The 20,508-nt window shown below is 47.3% G+C and overlaps 1 protein-coding gene across 1 annotated transcript in view; it reads right to left on the bottom strand.

Annotated features, from left to right (window-relative positions):
- Positions 1–19,949, bottom strand: part of LOC146757723 (RNA-binding protein Raly-like) — a 114,300-nt gene extending 94,351 nt beyond the window's left edge. The window contains exon 1 of the mRNA XM_085519963.1: positions 19,816–19,949. The gene's annotated coding sequence lies outside the window, so the exon portion shown is untranslated. The remainder of the gene's footprint in view (positions 1–19,815) is intronic.
- Positions 19,950–20,508: the final 559 nt, after the last annotated feature.

Genomic DNA, 20,508 nt, shown 5'->3' with positions numbered 1-20,508 from the left:
TTTCTGCACTTAAAACAATTATTCCTTATTAATAACCCTGCGGAAAGGTGTCCCACAGAGAGCTGCAGTTTGGATGCTTTTGAAGCTGAGACTCTTGATCACTATAAGAATTATACTTCCTCTGTGACATTCCTGAGCAGAGATCCTTCGAAATGTTTTGTTGTGTTGTTTTTTTTTTTAGCTCTTAAAGGTGTTTAGGTGTGAGTTCTGATGTCTGTCACCCTCATGGGGTGGGAAAGGATTGCAGAGGTAATCATGGAAATCAACATCCAGCATGAGAAGAAAAAACTACAACCGTGCAGAGCAAACCCGCATCAGGGTTGGGAGGAGGACTGAGGATCCCTAGAGCCCCAAGAGAATTCAGTCTGGAGAGGATCCTGGTGTACCCCACCCCTTTGTGTCCCCTTTGGAGCCCAGCCACCCATTTGCTGTGTCACTGCTTTACAAAGCCTCCCATCCAGCCTTTGAGATCCCAGCTTGGATGCCAGGATGCTGTGCCACACATCACAGTCATGGCCAGCCCCAGTGGGAAGGGCAGCCATGGTGTAGGGAATGAGAATGGGTGGGTAGGAGAACGTGAGCTGCAAAGCTGGGGGTCTGCTTGGGGGCTGCATGATCTCTGCTAAGTGCTCCCTGCCTACTCAAACCCCCTGAAGAAAGCAAGCAATGTCCTGGAAAGGAGGTGAGCACTCCTTTTTATCCACATGGATTGCTTGTCCTGGATGCTGACTGCATGGCTATGAGCCCTTCAGACATTTAACCCTCTCACCACTCTCTCCCCATCGCCCTATTCAATCTCCTACATTAGATTTTGGTGCAGGGAGAGAAAGGACGGTGCTTTTCTTTCTTTCTCTCTCTCTCTCTTTTTCCCCTTCAGTTTTTAATAAATTTTTCATTTTGTTCCACCAGTACAGAAAGAATAACAAGCAACAGTGTCAGCACAGGAGGAATTTGCTCCACAGTCACACCGTGGCCAATCTACAGCAACAAGAATAGATGTTATGAATCCTGCAGCAGAAAATTGCTGATGGAGGGGGCTGAGGTGCATCTCAGAGGGTCCTCAGTAATTTGTGCTTTCCACACCAGGAAGCCTTGCTATGAGCTGCTATTTAAAGAACAGGAATGGATTAGCAAGCTGCAAAAAAAAGTGGATTTGTAATAAAAGAGAAACAAAAAATAGACGTGTGCTCTGTGTTGTATAAAGAGAAAGTGTTGCCCATTCCTGCTTGCTGGGCTGCTGGCAGGGGCTGAGGACCACAGCTGGACTGCATAGGCTTTGAGTTTTGCCTCCTGCTTGCAGTCCTGCTGGAGTCATGCTCCACAGGGTCTGCCCCAGCAATGAGTTTGCTTCCAAGTGTGAGCAAGGTTCTTTTTTTATATGTCTTTCTTTTTTTCTTTTCTTTCCTTTTGCAGGAGGTGTTAACACCAATTTGTGAGCTCAGTGGGATGACAGAGGCGGGTGAACAACACTGACCTTGGAACTTAGCGCTGTCAGATCTCTTTTTCCACCCCATCTCAAAGCCACTCTAAAAGCAATAAAAAGATGTAGGGAGGGGGGCATGGGGGGATGGAACAGGGGCTCATCCAACTCCATGTTAACAGAGAAACACTCAGTGAACAACACCGCAAAAAGCAGATGTCTGTAGAGTGGCCTTGCTGTATGCACACAGCCATCCTGATGGGGAAGGGATCTGTGTCAGCCCTGCTCACTGCATGCAGCTGAAGATGGTCTGGAAACAAAACCTGCACTTATTTCCATGTGTTTTCTTAGCATCTCCAAAGATACTCTTAAACACTCTCCTCCACACCAACATACTCAGCAACTCGGAAGCTGTGAACGTGAGAGCAGAAACAGGATTCTCTCTGAAGAGAGCAGAAAACAATGAATGTGGTGAGGAGTGAGGAACACATAAAGAATGTCACTGTGAAGTGCCATTCAAAATGAACCTCCTTGCCTAGATTTGGGAGGTTAAACAACTGAGTTGAGAACGTTTCCTTTCAGAAAGCTTAATTCGTTATAGGCCACTGTGCTTTTTGGTCCAGAAAACTGTCCAGCTCTGACAGCAGTAACTGTTTATGAGCTGTAATGTGGAGGTGATGGGTTTCAATGGCGGTGCTGAGGGAGGGAGCAGAATGCTGGTGGCATGTGGCAAACATGGCTGCATGGGTACGTCCCTTCTCCATTGGGGGGACCAATAGATCACCAATAGATCTGCAACCAGGACAAGGATCAGCAGTGTTTCTGGGCTGACATTTCATGTGCTTGATTTGAGTGGCTGACAAATGGCAGGGCATGGAAGCAGGAGAACAGCGAAGACTAAATCTTATCTTAATAGTCTTTCATTATTAACTGTCTCTGGATTTATTCATCACTCAATGAATGAGAGAGCAATCCATGACACTGTGCTGCTGTGAGGCAAAGTTTCTGACTTTACTGAAGCTGTTTGATTTCCATTGGTGAGAAACTGACCATGCAGTTTTTGCCCCTCTTTCAATGCTCACACTGCCTATGGAAACATGTTGGCCATACAACACTCATGTTGCCTGCTGGCTCACAGCTTTCTGGTTCCTCTCCAGCCCTGGATCCACCTGGGATCACAGCCACACTCAGAGGAGGAGATGGGGATAGACTTCTCTCTTCAGTACGCTCCTAGGAGAGGAGGAAAGGAGGGCACCAGTGCTATGTGGGCTGGGAAAGAAGAGTATTGAGGCACCAAACAACTCGATTCCCTATCTGCATGCTTCCCTCTTCCATTTCCATATTACAGGAAACCAATGTTAAATTGCTGCAGTGATGCTCTGTTTTCCAGTGCTGTTCTCAAAGGATCTGAGTGGGGAGATGGGAAACCTGAAAAGAAATGAAAAATTTTAAGGGGCAGTGGGTGAAAAAGAGGAAAAAACCTGACAGCAGAGGTGGGATGCTAAAGACTGCAGCCAGCAAATGTGGTAATTGCTGGCACTTTGCACACAGGTAGGGCAGCAAGGGGAGAAAAGCACAGTGGCTCAGGGAAGCATGCACCAACCCTTAGCAGAACCCAGCACCTGCAGGCAGTGCCTCACAGCCCATGCAGAATTTGTGCCCTCCTTAAGTGTGGGATCACGTTTCTAAGCAGACCTTAATTTGCCTTTCCCTCAGTCTTCCTCCTTAACTAACAACCAAAAAAAGAGAGAACCCTGGAGTTCCCACTCTCAGCTGGGCTACCTCCACCTTTAAGAGACCCGCTGTCATTGCTGCCCAGCTGGAATCCCACTGAAATGCTTTAATTAAAACGGACATTAAGAGCTCTCTTGTTCGAGCCAAAGAACGTCAGGAGGAATTTAAATGAAGAGGATTTTAAATCTATGACATTTGTTCTAATGAGAAAACACTTTCTAATCCTGAGTGCCTCCTAATTCAAAACAGATTGCAAAACCTGCAAGTGAAAACAACTTCTTTCTTTTCTGTAAAAATCACGTCCTGTAATTAGTAGACCTTACTGGCAAATAACATTCGTCTTCTCCCTACAGCTTCCACATCAGCTTGAAAGCAGGCAGCGAAAAGTGATGTGTGGGTGTATCCACACACGGATGCATGTTGTGTTAGGACAGGTAAGGGAACTCACTGCGATTGCCATCACATCAATCCCAGCACTGGAGGAGGAAGCCATTGTGAGGATGCAGAGCTCTCCCAGCCCTCCTAATGAAAGGCAGATTGCTGCCGCTGCGTGCCGAGGGCTGAGGATGAGCAGGGAAACAATCTGTTGGCAGCAGAGGAAAAAGACACTTCAGTAATTTACTGGAGGGCTGCTTTCATCTGAAAACATAATGAAATGTAGAATAAGAGCAGAAAGAAAAGTGTGAGGCTTCAAATGATGGCTACTTGGGGATCAACTAAACCGTTTTGGTGTTGTTGGACACAGATGCCGGAGAGGTGAAATACAATCCCTCTCTTCACAGTCTTTCTTTTTAATCACATTCATTTCCCTGTTTCCTTATGCTGCTGAAGCTGCCTTTTTTTTTCCTTCTTTCCTATCTCCCGTCTTTACTGACCTTCTGGGGACAGGCCCTATCTATCTCACATGCATTTCAGTGCTTAGCACAACACTGCGTGGCTTTGATGGAGCCCGAGTACCAAGAATAAACAATAGGATTAAACTATTTTTGGTAATCCAACAGATATCGGGGGAGGGAGGGAAGGAGAGCAAGCAAACTTGTGAGAACCGCTGGCTGCTTATTTCGCTATGCATTTCACTACTAAAAATCCCAAGCCTTGCCTGTCTCCTGGCTGTCTTTTACTTGTAAGGCAGCAAATCTGCTGGGTACTTATCACTGTACGGGGAACCCCAGGCATCCACAGTCTGTGAGGACTTTATCCTTTTCTCTAGGAAAGAAATACTTGGATATAGCAGCAGAAATCCTCACAGCATCATCACTTCATCAGTATTTCCAGTCCCTGTCGTGCTGGGACAGCGAGCTCTCATTTTTTGGCAGCTTATGCTGTTCTCTCCTTTGGGTCCTCATTTTATTATTTCAGTGCCCTGTGAGCAGCAGCAGAGCAGGACTGTTTTACAAACAGAACATCTCCTCTGCATTAAGGTCTGGGGATTTCTGAACAAGGGCAAAGTGTTCCGGTGTATTCTGCAAAGCAGGGAGACATCAGCCTGAATCCAACTCGCCAGCAGAAGTTGGCCCAGATTGAAAATTTCCTGGCAGTCTTATTTCTGTAATGGGACAAACAAAGAAGCCCATATACTGAAGCCTGGATCAGGTATGAAATTCATGGCACGCGTCCATCTGTAGTTCAATGCACAATATTACATTCATTAACACAGAAAGCAGTTGCATATGATATTACTGAGACCTGCTTGGTTGTTATTGCATGAATGACAGTGCCAGTGGTTCCAGATTGACTGCCTTTGCATTGCTTCTTGCTGGCTTGCTGTAAATACACTAGCAGAAATGACAGCAATGTTCCTAGAAACACCTACTTTTAAGTATGTCAGTAACTTTCTGCAAGTGGATCTGAATGCATCCTACTGAGTATTCTCTTGAGAAATACGAAACACATTACCTATGAGTCCAATTAAAACAACTTTGCCTTTAAAGCTTGGATATACATAGCCACTTTCTTGAAAGAATAATCCTTTGTTGGCATAAATGGGTAGGAATCAATGAAGATCAAGGGACTGACACCCATTTATGCTAGTCGATGATTCAACTTAGGGCTTACTCAGTAAATCATCTCAAATACCATGGAAAAATGTGAAGCTGTTCCAGAATATCTGCTAAGAGAAAGAAAATGTATCTCCTTCAGGGGGAATATGAGGGTCCTTAACTTCTTGATGACCAGTCAAGCATCTGCAGCCATTGAACAGCTTTGAAAGTAGGTCTCTTAATCCTGACTGTCCCCTCTGAAAGCCCATCCACACCTGCCAGGAGCTTTGCTGCTCTTCTTCCAGTCTGTTCACCTCCCTGCCCCTCTGTCACCTTGGATGACCCTCTGTGGTTAAAAGATTAGGATGTACCAGTTTCAAACACAGCCTTTGCTTCTGGGGTTAATGCTCTGACACCTGACCTGCTGGACAGGAAGACTGCAGAGCCTGAAGGGTTTGACTCTGTGTGTATGTAAACCTGCAGCTGCCTCCTGGTCTGGATTGAGAAGGTAATGCTGCACCCCTGAGCACTGATGGGACCAAAGTCACACTGTAAGGCCTGCCCCATTTTCAGCTTGTTTGCAAACAGACAGCGGAGCGTTTCACAAGTGAATGCAGATAGATAAGAAGGGGTGCATCAGAAGGGGTGACCCACACCTCCAACAGCCATTTACAGTCTCAGTCTGGGCACAGCACTGGCTTCTGAGACCTGCAAAGAAATGGACCAGAGCCTGACTGCTCCCATTTGACTCCTGGAAGCATCCGTTGAGCACACCACAAGTAGATAAGAACTGATTGAAACAAAGTGATTTCTCATCAGTTTGAGGTCTTAACTCCACACCCGTGATGCTGCCTGATACCTCTCTTTGGAAGCAGCCTTGCAGAAGCTGCCGGGACAGCTTATGGGCTGTGGTGACACTCAAAACAAACAGGGATGGCAGAACTAGGTCTACTGAAAAGAAGACATAAATGAAATTCACCTTCCAGCGTTCACTGCAAGTGAGGCTGATCTGCATTTCTTACACCAGGCAAGGGCTACATCTCAGATGCTAATTTTATCTTGCTGGCTTTGTAGTGTCCTTGATCTTCAAGAGAATTCAAAATAACACGTACCAAGTGTATAACTAAGTCGTTTTAGAGAAGTAACTGCAAAGCGCATAACGCTGCTCAAGGGGAAAGAGCCGCTCTGCTAAACATGGAGTGTGAAATCAGATCATAGGGCAGCCTGAACAAATGGACTCTTTACAGGTTATCCTCACAACTGAGCAGTTAGGAGAGACTGGGGAGACTTCAATCTCCATCTGCCCTACAAAGCCTTCCATGGTGGTAGTATATAGCAAGGCCAAGCCTCTTAATGGACTGGGACAACACTTTGCTAAGCAGACGTGAGGTTTTGCTTCTTCAAACATCACAGCTACTTTGTGCTACGTTGGACACAGCTATTGCAAGAGATGCCCAGTAGCAAGTGCTGCAGGACAGGATGGTTTGCTGCTCTCTTCTTGAGGATTTGCAGTCATCCCTCCAGTGGTCCCAGCAAATCCAGGGTAAGATGCATGGGGAACCAGACAGTCTCTCTACTGCTGTGTGATGGCTGGGCGTATTTGCATTAGGAGGGGAAGCAGAAGCCTGAGAGCGATGGGTCTGGAGTGCTCCAAACCCTGCCTACAGCTTGTCAATGCAGTTCCTGCGATCAAATCTTGGTCTTTTCTCCCCTGCAGAGCTCCAGCCAAGGCAGGAGTTTAGCATGAGCTGCGAAGCTTGATGCTGTGGTCCCAGGGGGAGGATCAAACCCGTGCTAAATTGACTGTAGAGACATCTGCTGCAATGGCCTTCTGGGCTGCTTGGAAATGGCATAAACTGGTAGAGTAGAGCCAGAAAGCAGGCAGAAGCTAGGTAGAGAGCAGTAGGCCCCAGCAGCCTATGCTATGACCAAGACCCCACAGGGCACATAAATGGTAGGAAAGGCAGAATAAGGCAGTCAGGCAAGGCAGGTCACCATGCCATCTCTCCCAGTGCCTCGTGTTGGAAGATGTTTTTGCTGCAGATGGGGGGGGGGGGTTTGGAACAACACAGGCACATTCCTGGTGCTGCAGGCAAACCTGGTGAGGCAGCTGCTCTCAGCAGCATAAATGAATAACCCTGATCAACTTAACCTTTACAAAACCACAGTGAATACCAACATCATGCTGCTGAGTTGGCCATGAGCTGTGAGCACAGTGGCATTAATCTGTAGGGATGGGGCCTCATGGGATCTCACCTTTAACGGCAGGTCATAGGAGGATGGAGAGCCCATTTCACCAGCTGACACACCTTCAGCCCTCTTCCCATGAGCTGCTACTGCTGAGTTATTTTCTCAGGCTGCACCAGAGTTTGCCAGCAGAAAGAGAAGATTTCCCAGTGTAACAGGAAAATGTGCTTTGCAAGCTCCAGGCAGCTCAGCTGGAAGGCAATTGGAGGAGAGGCACAGCCGTTCTTTTTTACTACCCTACACATTTGCCTTTATGCTTATTTTTTCACACCATTTGACCACCTTCCTTTTTAGTCAGTGCTGAAGTCATAGAGGCATCCAAAGAACTGCATCCTCCTGGAGACAGATGAGGAAAGCTTTGATCTTACAGCACTGCAGCTCACCCCACACCAGGGGCAGCTGGGGACAGAACCATATACCTGCTGGCCTTTAGACATTCCTCCCTATACTCAACAAAATCAAGAAGCTGCAAAGGCTGCTGAACTGAAAACAAGAGAGTGAAGACACATTTGTTTCCCGTGGGTTCTGCATTGCTTGGAACAAAAGAGCTGAGAGGCATCTTTCCTCTCCCTGAGCTACTCATACCATTGCACTGCTCCACACTGCCCTTTCAGGGGCACATGGCACAAAGGCTGAGAGCTGCTGCACTTCTCTTCCTTGAGCACACTTGCACCCAAAGCACCTCCTCTGTTCTCTCAGTCCCTTCACAGCATTTCCTTCCACTCAGAGCAGTTGCTTTCTCCCATTCTTAACGAATCATGCTGCTCTCCTGTAAACACGGGCCTCATTAGCTCCACAACTATGCATTTGTTTCTATTTATAACTTTTCCATATCAATATATGAAATCACACTGCCCTACTCAGGATTTTTTCTCTGTGTCCCTTTCCCTCCTTGCTGCCTTTCCCGTCACTTTTTTCTCTTCCCATTTTGCCCACAGTTTGCCCCTCCACACCAATAACATCAACCTTAAATGTTACGTTCCCTTTGTTCATCTGGATTAAATAATGGGTATTTTCCTTTCTGAAAGACATTCATTAAGGGGGGATCTTCATATCCCTGTCTAAGTGTTAATCCTTTACACACATTGGAAATGGATGGGAACTGAATGTCTACATCCTCCAGGACCTCATTTGGTCTGCTGTCCACCTTGCTGTGGAGAAAGCCACACACCTGCTCATTTGCTGGATGCTTCTGTTCTTTCTACTTTAAATTCTGGTCTTAGTAGTACTGGGAATTAATGTTCTGGGGATTAAGGGTGTGAAAACAAGGTGCTGCTTCCCTTCTCCCGTCAGCTGCATCTGTGGACAAGACTTCAGTTTCCTCTACAAGCAGTGCTAGGAATAGCTTTGTAATGTAAATAGCCACTTACGTATTTGGAACAAGCACCTGCTTCATCACACTGCCTAATGAGAGCCTGGACAGAAACGCAGCAAAAGCAAAGGAAGGTAAGGATACTATTTAAGCTAATTAACAGCAAATTAAATTAAACTGACACACACATATATTGTGGGCTTCTGCATGGAAGGGAAAAGAGCTGCAGAGATTTCATTATTCACAGTTCCCATCATCTGTTTTTTTTCCCCAACATCTACCTACCCAATTACCTGGGGAAGGAAGAGAGAGAAAGATACTAAAGCCAATAAGATAATTCTCATTTACATAATAATTTTTTCTGCATTGTGTTTAATAGTCTGTGAGTTACTGTAGAAGAATATATAGTCCATTCTTTAAAAAGCTCCGATGCACTAATTGAAATTAAATTACATGGAACTCAGTCTCTGTCTTCTGTTCATTGGGAGATAATATGCAAGTCACAGTTTTATGTGTTATTATTAATATTGATAGATGAACCACAGCGCTCGCCACAGAACCACTTCCCAGATGTTTCTCCTTCCTTCACCTGTAGGTGAGCCGAGAATGATGTTTTTTCCCCATTAAAATGCCTCATTTGGCTCACCCAGGACTGTGGTCCTTTAGCATTCAAGACAGCCATCACTGCAGGCAGCTGTACCTATTTGCAGCGTTAACACCAGCTAACGCAACCGTGTTCTTTGTTTCACATTACTTTGCATACCTTATAGCTCAATTAATCCGTCAGGGTGACATTTCCATCGCAAACAAAAAAATTTTAAGAGAACTTCATGTTAAATTGGCAGGCCTGGAAAGTGAAGTCTAACAATTGGGTTAGGATGCCAGGACACACCTCTCTGCCTCCAGCCATCGCACAGCTGCTGGGCCTTGCAGAGATTTGGGTAGAGTGGCACCTTGCTCCTTGCCTGAGTTCTGAGGCTGCTAACAAGGGAGCCAATTAGTGCCAGTGCTGATGAGAGTGCTTTTTCTACCAGGAGCTGTATTGAAACCTTTAATTCACGTTGAGTGCTCAGAGCGTGGAAGGATCTGCAAATGCTGAGGTTTTGGGGTATCCCAGTAGATTCTGTTGTTTCTGACTTGAGCTTGTCATTATTTTTTTTACAGGTGTCACCCTTTGAATGGTGACCTAACCTGCTGCCAAGCCTCCCAGAGCCACTCATGCTGAAGCTGTCCCTTCCTGGTGATGCTGGGATGCCTGAATCGCAGGCTGACATGGCTTCACACTGACAGGCAGCTCAGCACCTCCGCGCCGCTCTCTCACTGCCCTTCCTCTACAAAGCAGGGAGAAAAACAATGAAAAAAACCTCATGGGTTGAGATAAGGACAGGGAGATGGCTCACCAATTACTGTCACGGGTGAAACAGACTCAGCACAGGGGATTCATGTAATTTGTCGCCTACTGCTAACAGGCTCGAGCAGTGAGAACCAAAAGCAAACTAAAAACACCTCCCTCCTATTTGCCATCTATCTCCCCCTCCAAGCAGTGCAGGGGGTGGGGGCTGTGGTCTGTCCTTGCTGCTCCTTCATCCTCCCTGATGCCCTGCAAACACCAGTGCCACCTCCACCCTTTCCTCAGCAGGATGGGGGAGAATCACCACTGTCTTTAAAGAAGGCTGTGCCTTGTGTGGGTTACTAAGGCCTGCCCTAAAGACTGAATCTCTTCTATAAGGATGAGATTTCCCTTCAAAGAAACTGGTTCACCAAACGCCACTCATACACTAGCAGGAGGATTTGATTTCCCATGCAGGTAAATGGGGCCACAGGCTCAAACCATAGGATGAGTCACCAGAACGTTCCTGAAAACTTCCTGCCAAAGGCTGTACATTAAAGGCAGCATCAGAAAGCACAAAGTGTTTTTCTCAGGACACACATCACGTCCTACAGCCAATTAATCCATGCATTTACAAAAGAAATGCTCGACAATATCCACAGTTCAAATGAGATATGAAAGCAAATGTCAGAGCAGGAAACCTACACATCTCCTTCGGTACCAAACAATCCTCCTTAGCAGCAAACTTCAGAAAGAGACTTTAGTTTTCCTCTAGTAACATTGCAACCTTGGTGAGTTTGTTTGTGAGTGTGAGAACCCCACATAAGGACTCCATGTTCTGCGCCATTTCAATAGGGATTCGCTTGGTCATTGCTCAGAGCAGCTCTTGGTGTGGAATTGAACTACTGCAGTACAGACTGTGGGATTCTTCCCCAGATATGCAGCAGATACATCTGGGGGTATTGCCTGGCAGAAGCAGGAGGGCCCAGCTGGTAGATGCTGCTATGCCCCGTCTCATCTCTTGGCTTGGGCATTCACACCAGCACCTGAAGGCAGAAGCAATAACAGAATGCTCTGTGCAGGGCTGAGCCTCTGTCATTTGGAGGCTTCCCAGCCCAGACAAAGGGATGGATGGCATGGAGAGACCTCCTTGTCACCAGAGATGGTGGCTTTATAAAAGAAGATAGACCTTGTGGAAGTGGCTCAGTTACCTACCCTAGACTTCAAGAAAAGCAGAGCCACAGCAAAGGAACAGGGCTAAACTGTGAAAGGAATCCAAGGGCCCTGCTTGCTTTCATCTACCTTGATAGAGCAGGAGCTGCATGGTGATCAGTCTCTAACAGCACAACTGCAGGTGATGTGCCAGTTCTGCTGACACTCACTGTTAGTACTGGAGATCTCCACATTCAGCAAAGCCTTCCACTGCAGGCGCCAGTAGCAAGGGGTGGGAAGCTGTGCATCCTCCTATGAGATAAACCAAGCAAAGGCTAACAGCAGCCCAGGAGCACCTTGATACTTGGTCTGGGAAAGGAGGAAGAAAAGAAAGTCATAAGAGTGACCTCAGAGTGGAGTCTGGGCTCCACAGCACCAAGAGGGCTGCCCCCCACTTTGTGTAACAAGCAGGGCTGTGCCCAGCCTGATTCTCTACCTGGGATTTGGAGACAATATTGATTTATAGTTTATTGGTTTTATGGTGCTTCAGTAGGTTCAATAATTTGGTTTACAGCTGTGTTGTACAATTATAGCACTCATTCTCTTTGTCAACAAATCAGGCTATTCAGAGTTCTGGCTTGACCATGTGGGCTTGCAGAGGGAAATGATGTGCCTGGCCATCAGGCAGCCTCCCACCATCCTAGGGATAGAGGCCACCCCTGCCCCACACACACCAGAGCTGGCTGGGAGCAGAGCCAGGCTAAGGGGGCTCAGCTCTCAGGACAGCCCATGGGGAAGCAGCTCCTGTACCACTGCCACACCAAAGCTCCAGAGAAGCAAGGAAATGCTGACCACCACAATGGCCATCTGGTTTCAACCCCCTGCTGTGTGCAGGGCTGTCAACCAACAGACCAGGCTGCCCAGAGCCACATCCAGCCTGGCCTTGAATGCCTGCAGGGATGGGGCATCCACAGCCTCCTTGGGCAACCTGTTCCAGTGCGTCACCACCCTCTGAGTGAAAAACTTCCTGTGGCCAACTGCTTACACTGTCCAAATAAGGACTTCGAAGGATGAGGGAGATGGGGCAGGGAGCGGATCACAAACTATCCTGTCTTCCTTATTTATTTCATAACATCTTTAGTGCATCTTAGAAGCTTGTGAGGAATCGTTTCATGCCTAATTGCAAAGATTTCTGAGAAAGCAATCACTGCTCAGAGGCATTTTCCAAGGGTTTTGCTGTCTTTTGCCTTTGTAACATCAGTCAAGCAAACCAGTATTCAGCAGTCTCTATAGCCTGACTCCTTTTTAACCTTTCCTGTAAATCCTCAGATATTATCATCCTTTCCCTATTTGTTCGAGTCTTAGGGGTACAGATGCTTATTTGGAGCCTGCATTAGAGCGCCCGCCAAACAAAGAAGACATGAAAGGAGCAAAGAGTGCAGCTAACTTGAAAGTCCCTTGGATGGGATTGGAAGTTATTTGTTACCAAATGAGGAGCGATCTTTCATCTGCTTTCACCTGGCACCGCTCTGCTGCGTGGGGGGCAGAGGAGGCGGACCAGCATCCCACTGCAGGTGAGGATTCACTACTGATGCTCTGGCTCAGATGGGAGTAGGCTCCCCTGGGGTGTGCATTTGAACACTTGATCCCCGGGCTGCAGCACTACAAAGACTCATGCTGAGCAGAAACATTTTCACCATGTCAGTCACTCCTCCCGGCTTACAGGAACAGTAAAGTCAAGTCTAATTCCCTGCTGTGCCAACAGCAGCTGCATGCCCAGCTCCCAGGATGGCTGGTGAGCTGCGTGGCTACGGCACCAGTGGGAACCTGCAATGTGGGATGGCAGATCTATGGGGCACAGGAAGGATAACACTTCCCAAAGGCTGGAGGGGCAGGCAGAGCTGGGTGAGGTGAAGTGAGCAGAGCCCTACGTGGGCTGCCAGAGCCAGTGAGTGGGATGTGGTGTTCTCCATCGCTCATACCACAGTGGTTTCACAGACCTCCTGGGAGTAAATACAGCAGCTGTGACCTTTTGAAGATCATCTGCTCTGAATAATAGTCCTCTCCATCACACCACCATTAATTTGTAATGAACACGTTCCCTCAGCCAGTGGGAGTTGGACATCACAGCTCTGCTGCCCACAGGTAGCCATCCCAGAGGCACCCACTGCATGGGCTCCAGGCAGACTCTAAATAGAGGGGTGAAAGGAACAAAGCAAATGTTGTATGGTGATAGTGCCCCAAGGGACACTAATTCCCCTCCCAAACCTCCCTTTTAGTCTAATTTGTCTGCATTTTGCTTGAAAACCCAGCTGCTGGCTCCTCAAAGTATCTCAAGAGTTGACCTCCAGTTAAGACAGAAGCATTCAAGGAACTGATCTTTATGCCAGACCTGTAAGATCACACTTCTCATCCCTGCAGAATAACATGGAGACAACTGATCACAGCTTTTTGCCACCGGACTTTCACAAAGAATCAACCACCTCAGTGTTTTCATGGCCAGTTTTAATAGCCAGGTCTCAGTCTTTCCATCTGTGATTGCGTGATTGCAGCTCTGTAGTCAAAGCACATCACACAAACTTTTCCTGTAGCCCGTCAGAGGTTTTACTTGGAGCATCTCCAGGGGTAGAAGGTCCCACCAGATCTCATGCAGCTGATTTTGGAGAGCACTTAGTCGAGCAAGATGTGCAGGAAGCTCTCCACTTACATTAGTGTCATCCTTCACCTTGATAACTAAAAATAAAGTGCTGCAATAATCAACTAGATTGACTAAGACAGATGCAGCTTTTAACATGTGTACGGTAATTAACTTATACAAGGCTAGAAAGCTCCATCTCAGCCTCTTCCCACAGTGGAGGAAGTTTGGCTTTCTAATAATAGGAGCTGGTAACACATGTTGAATTATAAAGTAATCAAAGTTGGTTTTGGCAGGAACGATCCAGATTTGTCATGCTTTCATTTAATCTCCAAGTCTGACAGGCACTCATTTCCCAGTGGACCTGCTGCTTTGCTCTCAGCTTCTTCTGAATCTCTCTCCTCTGGGCATAAGGGAGGGCACAAATTGTTCACACCGGGAGGGGAGAACTGCTTTCTCTGACTGTCCTCTTGACAAAGCATGTGCTGACTTGCTCTCACATGCCATATGGTTTGCACACACGCGTTAGCAACCATACACACATCACAGCTGATCTGGACGCACGTTATGCACACACCCACACAAAAGCTGGTACAGCTCTAAGCTGTGTGTGTGGAGTGGCCTGGCCCTGAACTGTCACATGTGTCATTATTTGTTGCTGTCTGAGTGGAGGACAAAGGATGCTTCACCGTCCCTTTCCACTGCCCCATGAATCTGACCCGTTTTAGCACTCTTTCTGGTACCCTATATGTCTTGGGATCATCACTGGTAGCAGTAGCTCCCTCTTGCACACTGGACCTTTTCCCTTTCTCTATGGCTTCTCAGCTGAACTCTCTCATTTCCACAACCCTCGCTTGGCCAACTTGTATCTTTGGGTAGTGCCAGAGCAGAGCTGCAGTTCAGGCAGCCAGTCCCTTCCTACCTTTGGTCTTACTAGCTCAGCATCCACACTAAGTGACAGAAAGGGCTTCTGCAGGGGATACAACCCAGAATCCATACTAAACTTGTAATTTGGGATGCTAGACAACATCCTGTACTCTTTCACTATCTTTGTAGTGTTCCTTGACATGATGAGAAGCCCATATTGCTGTCACATCTCTAGCCTTGCTTGGACAACCCTTCTTCACTCATATCAGTGTGCACAGAGTGACCCATAGGTAATACCAAAGCCATCCTTCATCTCACTGCTTCAGATCAGCTCAGTTCACAATAACTGGCCCTCATCCTACTTTTCCATTTGCTGCTTCCATTTTTCCCTGTTCCTGAGTTTGCAGAGCAGTTTATCCCAATCTGACTCTCAGTTCTGCACATAAAAATGCAACCTAACACAGACTCCAATTCAGGCTTTATTTTGCTTTGGTGTAAGACATAGCCTGCATCTGGCCCTCACCTCTTAGCTGTTCTATTTGGCCATTAGGCAGTGAGGTGGTCACTCATAGCACATATGCAGTGCCCAGGAGAAGCAGTCAAAGAGGATTAGATGGAGTAAATCTGTGTAGACTTCCTTCTGATGTATTAAATGAGGAAAAGGCATAAAGCAGAAAAGCGTTCTTGCAGTGGGGGAGAAAGATATGCACAGAGATGGAGGAGCTGGCATTAACCATGTTAACTAAACAAGCCCTGTGGAGTTTGCTGTCCCTTATGACTTTCATCCCTATCTGTTGAGCTTCCTAATGAGGACACATGACTTTGCCTCGCTCTCACGTCACTTCAGTTCAGCTGATGCAAATCAGGTTTGCTTCCGTCTGCTTTGTACATTAGCAGCAGCAACAGGGAGGTCGTGTCCCTGATGCCCTCATTAGAGGCAGCACCGCCAGCCCTGGGCGATTGGGCTGCCTGCTTCAATGCGCTCAGACACGGCCAAGGAAGAAGGTCTTAGCAACAGGGTCTGAGCACTCTAAGACCATTGGAGATGTGAGCACTCCAAGCAGGTGCATGTTTTTCAGCTCGCTCTGAAATGCAATAACTGCCACTGCTGCAGTGGTCTCTGTGCTGGTGTAGGAGATCCAAGAGGCCCGTGATGTGTCTGAAGGGCTCTGCATATCTCTGTCACAGCTGTGGGTCTGCCCTATGCCCCCATGGGGCAGAGAGCATTGTGGGGAGCCCATCCTGCATGTCCCTGCTTCATGAGCCACCCTGCTTCCATGCTTCCCCAGGCTTCATTTCCAGCTCTACTCTTAACCACAGATAAGTGCTGTGAGCTGTGCTATAGTTCACTGCAGCTTCAACACAGACAAGACCTTCCTTGTGTGAGATGAGGTGACTGAAGGGGTAGAGAAAGAGGTGGAGATGGGAGCAAGCCATGTCCTCCAACACTATCAGTACCCAGAAGATGTGTTTTCAGGTCATGCTTAAAACAAAATGATGCATTTCAAAGCACAGTGCTTCAATTCAAGCTAAGCACACACCTAATTACAACAAAGTATTGGTAATTTACCTGTAGCAGATAAGGAAATCTTGTAGTCACACTGCACAGCATAGAAGTTGACTATTACAGAATGCACGTGGTGCTGCATGGACACTTCTGGCAGTATTTGGGGCACTCAATACAGCAGCACAGTACCACAGTTTGCTGTATTGCAGTCACATGCATGATTTTAAAAGTCTCTTATTCCGATTAATTAAAGCAAGTTTTCATCCCCATATGCAAACACCTCCCAGCTCTCTTCCAAGCCAGAAGAGAGGAGCAACAACTCTGTTCAGGTTTGTGCCTTTGGACAAAAAAGAAACCTGAAACAAGCTCTAGCCCCTCCATAGGAAAGTTAGATGCAGAAAGGAAAAAGCTAAAATGGAAACCTGTAGCAGAGACTCCAGCTGCTCTGAGTTGGTTTTTCTAATGGTGCCAGGTAGGGAAGCTGGGGTCTCAGGGCTGGGACAAGGACAGGATGGACCCCACAGCCCCGTGTTACCAGACGCTAAGAACTTGCTAAGTGCTCCAGTGAGAGGATGAGTGCAGCTCCACAGCCTGAGCTAGAACAGGGGACTCATCAGCACCAACAAGTACCAGACTTCTGGGCACCTGGAAATGCCAGACCTTGCATTGGATCACACCTGTATCAACGCCAGACGGTGGACTGAACAACCTGGAGGGCACAGGAGTTCTCTGGTGTTCTCTGCCACCTCCTCCCCCAGGCACAACCCCAACCCCTCCATATTTGTTTCCATCAGAACTACTCTTCATGTAGGGATTACAGCATGCAGCAGCTGTAATTGCAACAAAATTTGGCTGGCTGTATTCTATGACTCCAGGTTGTCAAAAACGCAGTCAAAGGCACTTTCAGCTAGTTTCACTTAAAGAAAGTCTAGCAAACCTGCGAGCTGCACACAAAATGCACGCCATAAAGCATCAAAGGTTCTGTTAGAAGGTTGGTGAACTTTAGCAATGCCTTTGATGAAAATGGTCTGAGTTTCAAGTGTGTAATGAAACCCCAAATCATTCAAGTTTCACATGGTTGCAAATATTTCTCACAGTTCTGATCAAAGGTGCGTTCAGCAGGGAAGAAGCTTTGATTTTGCAGTATAGGGGATGTGCTGAGATTTTCAAAGCCAGGCCCTGGGATTTAGATGAGCAGTTCTTGGAAGCGATGCAGCTAAACTTAGCAGTGCCCGTAGGGATGCTACACAAAGATGGCATGTTTGGATTACTCCTATTACCCCTATCCCCCTTCCCAGGGGAAGTTTACTTCCCCTCTCTGATATTCAGGGGGTTGCATGCCCCTGTAGCAAGCTTGGGCTCAGCATCTGCCCACCCTGTGTATCTATTTCCTATGCTCTTCCCCATTTTCACTCCATCAGCTGCCAACATTGCTGCTCCACTGCACTTCTGAGGCAAAGGCATCAGTGCTGCAGGACTGCTTGCTGCCCCAAATGCCAGCAGGGAGCTCCAGGAGCAAAGCTGGGGAGGCTTCCCGGTCCTCCCACAGCCCTGGCTTTCCATGGCAGCACCAACCTGAGAGAAATGGGAAATCAGCTGCATTGCTCCTAGTGAGAGACCCAATCCCCCCCCTCCCCAGAGCCAGAGGCATATGTAAACGTCTGGGTTTAATACCACCGCCTTGCTATGAAGTCTTCATTTGTGACAAAGATTTCCATAGCAACAGACGGATCTCACTAGCAGGACTGTGGTCCCCTTGGAAGAGCAGGTGGAAGGAGAGAGAAGAAGCACAACACTGTACAAAACAGCACAGAGCAGCAGATCAGGGTATTTACACAGCCTGGCCACAGGCTTTGACACTGCAACACTGCCCAAGAATGGGACTCTACAGCAAAACTGTGCAAAGGATGCTCAGGATGTGTTAGACTGAGGCAAAGGGGACACAGACTGCACCAGCCCCATCTCTCCACCTCTATCAGCCCATGCACAGCCTGGCATCTGCTATGCCACCTCATCTCCATGCAGGTGCCACCGCAGGGAGCTGGAGGTGTGCAAAGCAGAGGAGAGGGATTGCACACTGGGCGCAGCAGGTGGAAGCGCTGTCAGATGTTTGCTCTATCCCCAGATCACCTCCCTATCCTATTTCTGTCCTCCACAGGCACAGCTAGTAACACTGACCTACCGAGCTGTTCCGTAATTAGCCACAGGCTAATCAATGTTTAGATGCTGCCGTTAAACCCTGAGTTATTTGGCAGTACAGAAACGCAAAGCTTTGCCATGACAATAGCTCTGTTAGACCAAAGCTGCTTTGCTGGCCATGCAAGTGCTATATTTTTTTCCTAAGGACAACCCATTTTACAGGCATAATACAGCATTTTGTTGCCACATATCCAGCTTCCAATCAGGGCAAATAACTTGCACATGCATTACAGAAACAACCAACAGGGGTGGTTGGCCAGGGAGGGCTGGGGCAGCCAGGAACTTTGAGGAAGCAGCAAGTTGTTCTTTCTAATGTGTTTTGCTTCTTGGTAATTTTATTATTTTCACTGAGATATTACCGTAAGTAAAGTGGCTTGAAAGCACCTTCTGATTCTGGCAAATAAATCACACCATGGCAATTTAACCGCAAAGGTAGCACCTTTGGCTGGCGTATTTCACTTTAGTGTGTCTAGAGGCATTTATGCAGAAAGCCCTGCAAAGGAGAGGAGGTGTTTTTTTTTTCCCCTCCAGTCTCTCTAACTCCCTGCTCAGTCGCTTTTAGCACCCAGATAAGAGGCTGCTTTTACAGTAGGTTCAAAGATGCCGAGCTTCAGGGGGAGAGAACAAGCTCCAGCATCACAAAGCTGTACTGGCTTTGGCTTTAGCACGAGCTGGCTGAACGCTACACCCAACAACAGCAGAACTCACCCTGCCTGAAATTAAAGCCTGCGGATGGCCTGAGTGGATTCTGACATATCAACAGATGCTTTGAAGAGCTTTTCCTACACAGATTGCTCTAAAGATTTGCTTTCTGAAGGCAGCGTCCCTGCAAAAACGATCATCTGAAGTCAGTAGAATATGCCCTGAACAAAAGCCACATCCATTGTTAGGGATGCTGGGCTTAACACGTCCATCTACCCACTGCAAAACTTCAATGCAGAGAACCTACAAGTTGAGCTGCTGCAGCTCGCTAAACCCTGCCTTCCACTCCCCATCTCAGAGCAGCACAAACCACTTCCCTCCTTACACCAATCGCCCCTATGGGTATTTTAGGACCTGGCCATTTCCCTCTCATAAGGATAAACACTCATCTTCCTGCCTAATGTGCTGAATTGGGTGTTTTCTCCCCCTTCATGCAAACAGACTGTTAATTATTTACCAGCCTGTCTGTAATGCTCTAGTTTACATGCTGCAATTTGCATGATTTATTAAACAAAATAGCATTTAAAAAGAAACCCTGTCATAGATATGCCATCCTTAAAGGAGACTGAACATATATATTATTTTTCTCGGGAAAAAAAATACCTAAATTAAGGAACTGCTCCAAAGAAAATGCCTTCTTTTGTTTGCAGCCATTTACCCACTTAAATAACTCAACTCCCTCCTCCCCCCTGCTCACAGGTTTTATGAGGAAATCTCATTAGTTGACTAACCTTTGTGAGTGTGTTGGTGTTGCAGCAGGAGCTGCTTCATGGAGAAGATAATGAATCAGGAATTCCTAAACGGCTGTTGCAAAAAGCTCCGAAGGTCATCTGGCAACTGCGCATTGATTAGTGGCTCAGGGAGCACAACAATGGGGAATTAAAAGGGCATTTAACCCTTTCTGGGTGCTGTTTTTGAACCCAAACTGTTAAATATGGAGGGGGGACTGGGGGGGGGGGGAGGGGGGCAGGGGAGGTAGCTTTTATTTTTCTTTTTTAATCATAGAATCATAGAATTGCCTGAGTTGAAAAGGACCACAATGCTCATCTGGTTTCAACCCCCTGCTATGTGCAGGGTTGCCAACCAGCAGCCCAGGCTGCCCAGAGCCACATCCAGCCTGGCCTTGAATGCCTGCAGGGATGGGGCATCCACAGCCTCCTTGGGCAACCTGTTCCAGTGTGTCACCACCCTCTGGGTGAAAAGCTTCCTCCTAATATCCAACCTGATTTAATTCTTTTTGCCCTGACATCCCATTCAGAAGGAAAACGCTGCCACATGTTCCCAGACTTTGTTGCAGAAACAGTGCGGTGCTGTAGGGCCTGACCCATTTCTCTCTGGGATGGGCTCTGTCAGCTCAGAGCTGAACCTCCTCTAATGTCAGAGCCCTGAGCCTCCACATGCAGTGAGCTGAGCTGCGCCCCCTC

This window comes from Coturnix japonica, chromosome 19 (assembly GCF_054131305.1).
Source record: "Coturnix japonica strain WE chromosome 19, WE-NBRP24, whole genome shotgun sequence".
Classification (NCBI taxonomy): domain Eukaryota; kingdom Metazoa; phylum Chordata; class Aves; order Galliformes; family Phasianidae; genus Coturnix; species Coturnix japonica.
Note: the sequence above shows the minus strand (reverse complement) of the source record. Positions and strands in the feature narration are given on the sequence as shown.